Genomic DNA, 12,808 nt, shown 5'->3' on the forward strand with positions numbered 1-12,808 from the left:
TTTCTTGGGCCCTCCCAGTTGCCTTTCCAATTTCCCACTGCACTTGTAATCCCATAATCCTTGCTCCCCAAAGAAACTTAAATTGATTTTTTTTAAGATTTATGTATTTTTTTTTTTTTTACAGAGAGAGAGAGAGAGAGAGAGCAGGAGCCAGAGGGGCGGAGGGAGAGAGAGAATCCCAAGAAGACTCCTCACTGAGCGTGGAGCCCAACATGGCTCTCAATCCCAGGACTCTGAGATCATGACCTGAGCCAAAACCAAGAGTCGGACGCTCAACTGATGCCATGCCCTCTAACTGGGCCTCAATGAGCCACCCATGCGCCCCTGAAATTGATTTTATATTGATTACATAAGATAAGAACCAACACTGGGGGCCGGCTGACGGTAATGGGGCTGAGAGGCTGTTCACAGAGCAAGTGAAGATGAAGGCCAGAGGACTTGGATCTCAGTTAAAGGACAGTATTCCAGTTACTGAACTTTCAGCAAGTGGACCTTTTGAAAGTCATGATCTTCTTCGAAAAGGCCTTCCTTGTGCGAAAAATGAACTTTTGCCCAGTCATCCTCTTGAATTATCAGAAAAAAATTTCCAGCTCAACCAAGATAAAATGAATTTTTCCACACTAAGAAACATCCAGGGTCTGTTTGCTCCACTAAAATTACAAATGGAGTTCAAGGCAGTGCAGCAGGTACAGTGTCTTCCATTTCTTCCAAGCTCAAACCTTTCACTGGATATTTTGAGGGGTAATGATGAGACTATTGGATTTGAAGATATTCTTAATGACCCGTCACAAAGTGAACTAATGGGAGAACCACACTTGATGGTGGAATATAAACTCGGTTTACTGTAATCTCTTGTGCTGTTCATGAAAATAGAGGGGCTGCATGTTGTTTATAGTCATCTTTTTACTATAATTTGATGTACACAACATTAAAAGTACTGACACATGAGAGTTTTTGCTTAAAAAAAAAAAGATAATAACCAACACTGTGAATTACTTGTTCTTTCTTTTTTTGAATATGTATATTGAGGTCATTTTGATATATGTTAATAACTTTTAGATTCATGGAAACTGAGGAATTTCAGATCTATTAGATGTTAGCTAGTCCAACTTCCACCCACTATAGGAGTCAACTGAAGAACACCATTAAAAAAAAAAAAGTTTTTTAACTTGCTTACTTGCATTATTTCCAGACCTGTGGGATGGGCTGGGATGACCCGGAAGATAATTTTCTAGTCCCAGAGGATGTACTTCCTCAAAAGTGACTCGTTTGGAGGTAGATTCACTGAATCTTACATTTCAGAGACCTTTGCATGTATGACCCTTCCGAAGACTTTGTACCAAATTTCAGGTTCATAATACTGTGTTCTTTTTTCTTAAATAAGGCCCACCAAACTAAATAATCTATGAGCCCCTGAACTCATCTTATTTTTGGAAAAAGTGACATAGCCTCTATCCATCAGTAGCCCCATCGGGCTTCTGGAACTCCAGAGAAGATGTCTTATCTGATTCTACACGATCAACTTTCAAATCTTTTAAGACAATCAGCAATGCCCAGAAAGTTTGTTTCTATTATCTCATGATACTTGTTTTCCAGATTAGTAGTATCTATCAAGGCCTCTTTATATGACAAACTCTGCACAATCTTGTTACATAAACTATCTCATTTAAATCTGCACATCTACCCAGGAGGGAGGAGCTATGATTCCCATTTTATGAATGAAGAGAGTGAGATTTGAAGAGGTTGTATAACATGTCCAGGGTCATACAGCTCAAACATGAAGTGGATTATTACAAAACCCATGCATTCAACAGCTATGTCGTATTATGTTCTTAATTTTTTTTCTGAACACATTCCTGCCTGTATGTGTGCGTGTGGGGGGGGTATAGGTTTCTAAGTGTGAATTCCATGCCACCTTTTTGGAAAGGATTTGTTACTACTTATCAAAAATTGTAGGGCGCCTGGGTGGCTCAGGTGGTTAAGCATCTGCCTTCAGCTCGGGTAATGATCCCAGGGTCCTGGGATTGAGCCCCGCATATGGTTCCTGGCTCAGCGGGGAACCTGCTTCTCCCTCTCCCTCGGTCTCTCCCCCTGCTCATTCTCTCTCTCTCTCTGTCCCAAATGGATAAATAAAATCTAAAAAAAAAAAAAAAAGAATTTAAAAAATTGTAAATGTACCCTTTGACCCAGAAATTGTGTTTTTGTGGATCGACCCTAAAGACATGAACAAGTGTCCCCATGTAGGCGGCTGATGAAGGAACCTACGGAACACCTCTAAATTTTGATCTGTGATTTAGAAACAAAAAGCAATTTTTAAAAGTGACTTCTTTTGTGGAAGAAAATTACCTATGTCTGTAAAATGTTTTGAGTTTAGAAGAAAACACTCCAAACCGTTTCTATCAGCGAACCACAGGGAACAGGAAGGGGGGTGGAAAGTTGCGGGCACTTCAACTATTTATTTCTTATGGTTTTGTACTATTTGGTTTTTTACAATGAGTACATGTTACATTTCTAATAAATGATAGCTTTTATTGCTCCAACGGTGCTCTCACCAGCTCAGAGAACAATACGTCACCAAGCACTGAACATCACATCCATTAGTCCCACTTAACTTTGCATTTGACGTTTTGTCCGCCCACAGCTGGTTTCTATTGAACTTGCCGTCAGTTAAGACACCTAGGTCTTTTTCACAGAACGCGGAAGTAGTGTGGGTAAAATTGCAAGAGATAAAAATCCATTCCAATTATTGTTACTTCTCGTTGAGAACAGACTTAAGACAACAGGAAACCTTGGCTTTTTCATTTGTTCGTGCACCAACCCACACCCTCGTTTTCTATTGATGATGTTTACAGTTTTCTTGCGTTGCCGGAGGTTCGGAGTCCCTCAGGGAAGTGAACAAGGACAGGTGGGTGGTGTGCAGATACAGCTTTTTAACAAGACATCAGGGTACTTCAATTAGCTTGTTTTTTATAAATGTAACCCTTTCCCCTAACCCTACAGACAACTGGTGTTGACGCATTCTTGTGGATCCTTTCAGAGTTTTGTACCCATTTTCACAGGAGTATTATTTTTTTAAACTATATGAACGGGTATGCAACTTCTTTTTTGTTAAGACCGTAACACTGGATCTTGCATATCTTTCTTTCTTTCCTGCAGATCATTCTTCCTAAAGACAGTACTGTCTCAATGCTGTCTATTTAAACTCTTGACCATCAGTCTTTGCGTGTATGTGGGAAGAAGGGTAGAGAGGGGAAGGATATGTGTCCTCCTAAAACTTCAGAAGGTGAGGAATATTGGAAGTCCATCTGCTCAAAAATGTATGCCCCCAATACTCCACTAACTGGAGAGCCATTTAGATGGATCAACTCTTCCTTTAGGATGTAGATGTTGTTTCGGCAGATTACCTTCATGTCACAGCCCAGAATGCACCTGGAGCCCTATCTCGGCCTTTCCTGGAGGTCCCCTCCCGTTCACACAGTCCACCAGGTTCTCGTCTCAAGTCCATGGCTCTCCCCACACCCTGGACTGTTACTCCATCTCTTAGTAGTCTGTCTCAGTCCCTTGCCCTTGTTTGGGCAATGCTTTAGAACTCCCTTCCAGGGGCGCCTGGGTGGCTCAGTCATTAAGCGTCTGCCTTCGGCTCAGGTCATGATCCCAGGGTCCTGGGATCGAGCCCCGCATTGGGCTCCCCACTCCACGGGAAGCCTGCTTCTCCCTCCCCAACTCCCCCTGCTTGTGTTCCCTCTCTCGCTGTGTCTCTCACTGTCGGATAAATAAAATCTTTAAAAAAAAAGAACTCCCTTTCCTTCCATCTGACTCCACTCTCCCTATTGTCCATTCTGGCAAAATCAAATCTCTAGGGAAAAGACCCTCTCCCTGCCAGACTTGCCCTTTAGGATCCACTCAATCCAGGGTAGTCCCAGGAGAGCATTCTTGAACATTCGGGCGGGGGTTGGGAGGTTGGAGGACATACAGGATTGATCGACCATTCGCAAGCATCCATTTGTGCCTTGTCTGAGAAGGACTTGGTGAATTTGAGTTTAGGTTCTAGGGAGTCTGATGTAATTTGAGCTTTTGGATAATGAGGACACTCAGGTAGGTGGGATATAGGATGTTAGATAAAGGGCAGAGCACAGTCCTAGAAGGGAACAAAGAGGAAGTAAGAGAGGTAGGCCAAGACTTTCGCATGTTTTGTAATTTTGACGGAACTTGGGTGGTGGCTGGAATAATTCCTTAAAAACTCTTTCATGCAAATACCATATTGACATATTTTTGGTCCCTTAGGGTGTCAGTGTCTGAATTTTAGATGTCAGAACTGGGATGGGATTGTAACAGTAACATCTACCACGTGTCGAGGGCATGCAGGATATAGATGTAGGCATGTGCAAAGTGCATCACTAATATTAGATCTCATTATTCCCAGAATCTAGAACAGTCTCTGGCATTGTAGACCATGAAAAAGATTGTTGTCAAATCAATGAGTAAATCAGCCCACAAGTAGTAAATGCTGCGGTTAGGATTCAAACCTGTATCTGTCTGATTTCAAACTTCTTATAGCCACTGTGTTATACTGCTTCTCTCAAAGTCTTCTCTCAGTCTATCTCTTGTTAGCTGGTTGATTCTGATCCAGGCTAGCCAAATATCCTCTGATTAAATTCTTGAATTTAGTCTAGTGATTCTCCCCAAGAGAGCATAAGGAAACCCAAGGCCAAAGACTTTGCCAAACACGTCTTTGGGGAAAGTAGGTTCAACTCTTGTTCTTGAATGACCCAACTCCCTGGGCCACTCCAATTTAAGAATATTCCAATATAACAAGAGAGAAATTTCTAAAATTATCTCTGAATCTGCTCTACCTTAGCCAAACAATTTGGATAAGGCAGGTCAAAAAGTTCAAGTCTTTATTCAGCAAATATTTTTTGAGGAGAGGGAAACATTGTGAGGTCATTTTGAGACATGTCCAAGAGTCAGGCCCAACTTGTGATCTGTAGGAGAGAGATCCGGTGAGGAAAGATTTGAGAAGCATCAGTTCCGGTACGGATGGCTCATGGGTAATGTCCTGCTAAAGCGTGTTTCCTACGTGAGGTTTCATGCTCAGGACGAAGCTTATTGGTAGGACCAACTTTCACCAGTGAAGATTCAGAATAGTTATTGTTAGTTTGAATTTCATCAGGATATATGGAATTAATGAATATACCAAAAGGCTAGTTGTTTCTCTTTGGCAGAAAGCCTGAAATTTTCCTCTTCTTTTGTCTTTTTCTTTATTGTGTATGTGGTGCTGAGTAATGTGCTTTCTTTCTGAGAGTTCATACAAATACTCTTGCTTTCTGGAAAAATCATAAAATCCCTAGGAATGTTTATCCTCCTTTAGCAAAAAGAAATCTTCAAATGCATCTTTTTAAAGACCCATTACACTGTGTCTCTTTCTCAATCCTTCATAATGGCCCCTGAGAGTCTGAACAAAATAAAAAGTCAGCAGTGGAGAGATATAGAAAGACCACAACCGAGGAGCTATTAAAGTTTCCTCCCAGAAGATTGAGCTATAATAAGGGACAGGATGATGAGTTTTTGTTGTTTTCTCAGTCACAGAAAGTAAGCCAAGTTCCAAGTCCCCCCCCCCCCCCGGCCCCCCGTAATGTAGTCCTTAAGGCAACTCAGCTGAAAATAAGACAGCGTTATGAGGCTAAAGGCAATACAATTTCCTCACTTGATGGAGTCTTTGAATCAGAAACTTGCTTCTAAGAGCAGAAAGTACATTCACACTTGAAGTTTTATTTTAAACACCACTTTGGGCTTGGCTTAACTGCCTTCGGTCTAAAGTTCTACAGTAGGAGGGGGACCCCCTTCTTCTCCTTCTCTTCCGATACAGGAAATAAGGGAGATACAAGTTTGAGTATCAGAGAGAGCAGAATCTAGAGATCACGTCTAGTTCTCGCAATTCACAGATAAAGGATACGGAGGCCGAGAGATTAAGCCTGCTCCTGCTCTAACCTTCCCTGCCATCTGGAGAGGCAGTGGGCTGTGGCAGAAAAGAGCTGGTGTTAGTTCAGCCTGATCTAAGGCTGAACCCCTGCTACTCAGAGAGTGGTCTGTCCTTTGTTGACCCGGAGCCACACCTCACCAGGGGACGATTTCCACAAGAGTTTTCCTTAACAATAAGGAGGTCTCGGACTCCAGCTGAATGTCCTCCAATTGAACTCAATGCTGATGCTATCTACCTAGAGATAGTATTAGATCCCACAGATTAAGGTCTCAGTCCCACAAAACTGCCCCCATCCCACACACATCATTCAGATACCAGTCGCAAGCCCAGGTCATCACCTGTGCTTCTAACCAACCAGCTATAGATTGGAGGTTTCAATGACCCCCTCTCTGGGTTTGATTACTTTGCTAGAGTGGCTCACAGAACTCAGGGAAACACTTAGGTTTACCAGCTTATTAAAGGATATAATAAAGGATACAAAAAAAAGCCAGATGAAGAGATACATACATAGGGGTGGCCTGGGAAGTTCCCAAGCACAGGAGCTTCTATCCCCATGGAGTTGGGGTACATCATTCTCCCAGTGTGGATGTGCTTACTAGCCTAGAAGCTCTCCAAACCCTGTAGTACTGGGATTTTATGGGGCCTTCCTCATGTATAGGCATGATTAATTATTAACACCATTTCTAATCTCCCTTTTCTCTCTGGAGGATGGAGGGTGAGGCTGAAATTATGTTTCTAATCATGGCTCGGTCTTTCTGGTGACCAGCCCCCATCCAGGAGCCCACCCAGAGTTGCCTCATTAGAACAAAGGATGTTCCTAGTGCTCTTATCGCTTAGGAATTTATAAGGGTTTTAAAAGGCCTGTGTCAGGAATGGGGTTAAAGACAAATATTAGAACAAGCTGTGATTCTTGTGTTCTTACCACTTAGGAAATTGCAAGGGTTTCAGGAGCTCTGTGCCAGGAACCAGAGGGAAAGACCAATACATATATTTTATATTAACTCACAATAATAAAGGAATATTATTAACAACTCTGTGCCCCGCCCCTGCTTCAATCATCAACTTAGGTAAAAATGGATGGATTCCCTGAAAGACTTAACTTGCTAAATCTCACTCAAAAAAAGTAGGTGTCCTAAATAACCTGATTGAAGAAATTGAAACTGTAGTTAATTTTCCACAAAGAAAATTCCAGACCCAGATGACTTAACTGATAAATTCTACCAATGGATTTTATAAGGTTGCAGGATACAAGACTGATGTACAAAAATCTATTATATTTCTATATACCATCAGTGAACAATTAGAAAATGTAATCCAAAAATAATCGCATTAAAGATAGTATCAAAACTATGAACTACTTAGGGATAAATCTGACAAAAAATATGTAAAATCTATACACTGAAAATTATAAAATTTTATTTTAAAAGACCTAAATAAAAGGAGTAATACACTGTGTTCACATGTCAGAAAACTCAATATTGTTAAGATGTACTTTCTCCCTAAAGTGATTTATAGATTCGTCGCAATCCCGATCAAAATCGTAACAGGATTTTTGTAAAGGTTGAAAAAACTGACTTCAAAAGTTACATAAAAATGTAAAGAATCTATAGTGGCCAAAACAAATTTGAAGAAGAAAAAAGTTGGAGAGCGTGACCTAATTTCAAGAATTTTTATAAGGCTACAGTAAACAAAATAATGTAGTATTGACATAATGATAGACAAATAGATCAGTGGAACAGGTAGAAAGTTCCAAAAATAGACCCACATATATATGAACAACTGATTTTTGACAAAATTGCAAATGTGTGCAATGGAAAAAGGATAGTCATTTCAAACAATCAAATAATCATTTGATAAATAACCAAAGGAAAGTTTAAAAATAAGCAATATGAAAAATTAAACTCTGATCTACACCTTACATCACCCACAAAAATTAACTCAAAGTGGATCATAGACCTAAATGTAAAACACAGAACTGATAATTTGCCCTTTGGTTAGACAAAGTTTTCTTAGCTATAATACCAAAAGCATTGCCCACAAAAGGAAAAAAATGGATAAATAAGGTTTCATAAAAATTAGGAAATTCTGCCTTTCAAAAGACACTGTTAAGGGAATAAAAAGACAAACTGCAGTCTGAGGGAAAATATTTGCAAATCATATTCAGTGAAATAACCATATTTAGAATATGTAAAGATGTCCCAAAACTCAATAATAAGAAAACAACTAATCCAATTGAAAAGTAGGCAGTATATTTGAAAGACACTTCATCAGTGAAAATATAGGGGTGACAAATAACCACAGAAAAAGATGCACAACCTCAAGAGTTATTACGGAAATGCCCACAAAAAGCACAATGAGATAGCATTATATACCTATTTGAACAGCTAAAATTAAAAAAGACTTAAGATACCAAGTGTTGGACAGGATGTGGAAACACTGGAACTCAGACACTGCTGATGGAAAATGGTTTGACAGTTTCTTAAAAAGTTAAATATATGCCTACCATATGTTCCAATCAATCCACTCTTAGATATCTACCCAAGAGATATGAAAGCATATGTCCATACAAAGATTTATGCATGAATTTCCATATTTGTAATAGCCAAAAACTGAAAATAAACCAAATGTCCATCGATAGGTGAATGGATAAAATAATTGTGGTATATCTAAACTGAAAAATTGCCCCCCCCCCCAAAGACATCCCGATGCCTGGATTGACGTTTACCTTATTTGGAGAAAGGGTCTTTGTATATAGGATTAAGTTAAGGATCCTGAGGTGAAGAGATAATCCTGGATTATTCAGATGAGCCTTAAATACCATCATAAGTGACCTAATAAGAGAGACATGCAAAGAAGGGAACCAGGAGAGGAGCAGGCCATGTGACCACAGAGACAGAGATTACAGTGATGTAGTTACAAGGAAAGGAATGTAGACAGCCCCAGGAACTGGAAAAGGCAAGGGAAAATTTCTCCGCTAGAGTCCGGCAAGAGTTGTCTCGCTGGATTTCAGCCTTAATTTCTGTTGTTTAAAACCATTTAGTGGCTTTAGTGTTACAGAAATCTCAGGAAACTAATATACATACAAAAGAATGTTTTTCAGTAAAAAAAGGGATGAACATATGATCCGCACAAAATAGTATGACTAAATCTCAAAATAATTATGCCAAGTATAAGAAGCCAGGCAATAAAGAGTACACACTGCATGATTCCATCTATATAAAGTTCTAGAAAATGCAAACTACAGTTACAAAGAACAGATAGTGTTTGTCTGGGGGATAGAGAAGGGCAGATAGTGATGAGATATTATGAAGGGGCACCAGAAAACTTTTGGAGGTGATAGATAAATTCATTTTCTTAATGGTGGTGATAGTTTTACAGGTACATGTATACACAAATTTATCACATTTTGTGTACATTATTATATGTTAATTGTGCTTCAATGAAGTTTTTAAATAAAACAAAACCAAAAAATGGTCATCAGTGGCTAGTGTCGACAGCCACCTGGTAGAAGGAAACCCAAATGCTGTCCACAGGATCACACACCTTAAACACTGGTGTCAAAAAGTCCCCACCAGGACGCCTGGGTGGCTCAGTCGTTAAGCATCTGCCTTCAGCTCAGGTCATGATCCCAGAGTCCTGGGATCGAGCCCCGCATCGGGCTCCCTGCTCGGCGGGAAGCCTGCTTCTCCCTCTCCCACTCCCCCTGCTTGTGTTCCCTCTCTCGCTGTGTCTCTCTCTGTCAAACAAATAAATAAAATCTTTAAAAAAAAATCCCTACCTTAACTTCACAAGAATGTGAGCTCATGTTCAAAATTCACAAAACACATAAGAAATTAAGGCAGAAGAAAGAACTCACAAAAAATTTTTTCAAGTTATCAAAATCAGACTCACTAACATTTCAGGTATTGGAATTGTCAAAATCAGGACATAAAACAAAATCTGCTTAAAATGTTTAAAGAAATAAAAGAGAATTAAAAACATGAGGAAGATACAAGGGACTATAAAAACAAGACTTTTAAAATAATGAAATAAACTAAAACTTTTTTTAAAAAACTATATAATAATTGGCAATTAAAACCCCAAATAATTTAACAGCAGATTAGACACAGCTAGAAATATACTGTGGTAAGCCAAATAATATCCTCCCCCAAAATGTCTATTTCTTAATCCTTAGAATCTATGAATATGTTATGTTACATGGCAAAGGGGATTTTGTAAATGTAATTAAGGTTAAGGATCTTGAGATTATTCTGGATTCTCTGTGTGGCCCAGTGTAATCATGAGCCTTTAACAGTGGGAAACCTTTCCCAGCTGAGGTCAGAGATAGATACGGCAGGAGACAATCAAGGGAGATGTTAGGAGTGCCAGAGAGACTCGACCCACTGTTGTTGGCTTGGAAGACAGAAGAAAGGGGACCATGAACCAAGAAGACTGAGGGCAGTTTCTAGAAGCTGAGAACAATCCCTGATTACCAGCCAGCAAGCAAGTGGGAACCTCAGTCCTACAGCCATAGGGAGCTCAGTTCTACCAATAATGTGAATAAGCTGGAAACAGATCTCCCCTAGAGTCTCCAGAAAGGAGCACAGTCCAGGTGACACCCTGATTTCAGTCTTGTGAGAGATGGGCAGAGAAAAACAGCCAAGCTCAATGGATTTCTAACCTACTGATTGGTGAGATAATGAATTTGTATGGTTCAAAGCCACTAAATTGTGACATTTTGCTATGGAAGAAAGAGAAAACTAATTTAGATATTCTGAAAAGAAAATAAATAACCAGAGATAGATGTGAAAAAAAAAAAATCCAGAATGTAGCACAGAGAGAAAGAGCTAGAAAATATGAAAGTTTTAAAAATATGGAGGAGACTGTGAGGCAGTCTAAGTATTACCAGTAGGATTTGTAGGAGGACAAAATAGAAAATGGGAAAGAGGCAATATTCAAAGAAATAATTACATAAGATTGTCCCAACTGATGAAAGATTCTACTCCACAGATTCTGGAATTTATTGACCCTCAATCAGGATAAAAGAAAAGAAATTCATATGTAGACACATAGTTAAACCCTCGATCACAAAGGGAAAGAGATCTTAAGAGAAGTCAATTAGAAAACCCAGACTGACTACCACAAACAATCAACAATGAGGTTCACCATGACCTTTCAATAGCAACAACAGAAGCCAGAAGACAGGAGAAAAGTGTGATAAAGTGCTGAACCCATAACACTGTACAGTGATATAATAAAATTACCATCAACATAAATCATATTCAACAAAATTGGACAACTAAAGTAAATTAAAGACATTTTAGGGAAAGCGAAATTCTGAGAGAATTTGTCATCAGTGGATACTCACTGAAGGATATTCTAAAGAATGTACTTCAGACTAAAGGAAAGGCAACTCAGTCAAAAGGTCTGAGAAACAAGAAAGCACACCCCAAAATGTGGCAAATATGTAGGTAATCTTTCAAAAAAAACCTATGAGGGGTGTTTGGGTGGCTCAGTTGGTTAAGTGCCCAACTCTTGATTTGGGCTCAGGTCAAAATCTCAGCGTCGTGAGATTGAGCCCTGCATCAGGCTCCGTGCTCAGCGAGGAGTCTGCTTGGGATTCTCTCCCTCGCTTCCACGTTGGGGCTTAAGATTCTCTCTCTTCCTCTGCCCCTCCCCCCCTTTGCAGCATATAGACAGACAAAAGAGAACTTAAAAAAAAAACTACAAAACAAAAATAGTAATGTCTTGATGGTTAAAAAATCAAGATAGAATACACATACAATGGAGTATCTGTACAAAGTATAATAATAATTACATTATTGTAAGTACAGTAAGTTGGGTAATTGAAACAGAGACCATATGTGGCCAACAAAACCTAAAAATACTTACTAACCAGCCCTTCACAGAAAACATTTGCCAACCTCTGCCCTAAAAAAAGCACAAAAGTAACTGGAACACTATCTCATTTTCCCTTTATAACCCCAAAGTCACTTGATCTTACAAAGCCCCAACGTCACAAGAGAAATCAGTGCCAGAGCACTTAGACTACTTGTGCGAACACACAGCCATGTTTCTGGAAAAATTCCAGACAGAAATGGGGACTTCAGTATCGACCATGTTTTCCTATCATTGACATTTTGCAAAATTTGAATGTGGAAATGTCATGTTGATTAAAAGGAAACCAAATCTGCCACCCTTTACCCATTAGGATGGCTACTATACAAAACAGAAACAAAAACAAACAACAACAACAACAAAAAGCAAAGCAAAGCAAAACAAACAAAAAACCCCAAAGCCAAAAGCCAAACAAACTGCAGTAAGAAGATAACAAGTGTTGGCAAGAATGCGGAAAAATTGGAACCCCCGGGCACGGTTGATGGGAATATAAAATGGTGCAGCTCCTGTGGCAAATAGTATGATGGTTCTTCAAAAAATTAAATATAGAATTACCATATCATCCGGCAACATAGAATTATCATATGATTTGGTATATACCCAAAATAATTGAAAGCAGGGACTCAAAGAGATACTTATTATACCTATGTTTATAGCAGCATTATTCACAATAGCCAAGAGGTGGAAGTAACCTCAGGTGTCCAGTCACAGACGAATGGATAAGTAAGTGTAATAAGTCAGAGACAAAGAACAAATAGGGTATGATTCCATTTATATGAAGTACCTAGAACAGTCAAATTCACAGAAACAGAAAATTGAATGGTGGTGGCTAGGGGCTAGGGCGAGAAGGGAATGAGGGAGTGAATTATTTAGTGGATACAGAGTTTAACTTTGCAAGATGGAAAGGTCCTGTAGACGGATGGTTGTGATAGCAGCACAGTGATGTGAAGG

At 39.5% G+C, this 12,808-nt stretch overlaps 1 pseudogene; it reads left to right on the forward strand.

The window, feature by feature from the left end:
- The first annotated feature begins 376 nt into the window (after window positions 1–376).
- Window positions 377–957, forward strand: LOC112807906 (proteasome maturation protein pseudogene; annotated as a pseudogene).
- Window positions 958–12,808: the final 11,851 nt, after the last annotated feature.

This window comes from Callorhinus ursinus, unplaced genomic scaffold, assembly GCF_003265705.2.
Source record: "Callorhinus ursinus isolate GAN/ISIS: 27379988/994484 unplaced genomic scaffold, GSC_fseal_2.0 scaffold32, whole genome shotgun sequence".
NCBI classification, from domain to species: Eukaryota; Metazoa; Chordata; class Mammalia; order Carnivora; family Otariidae; genus Callorhinus; species Callorhinus ursinus.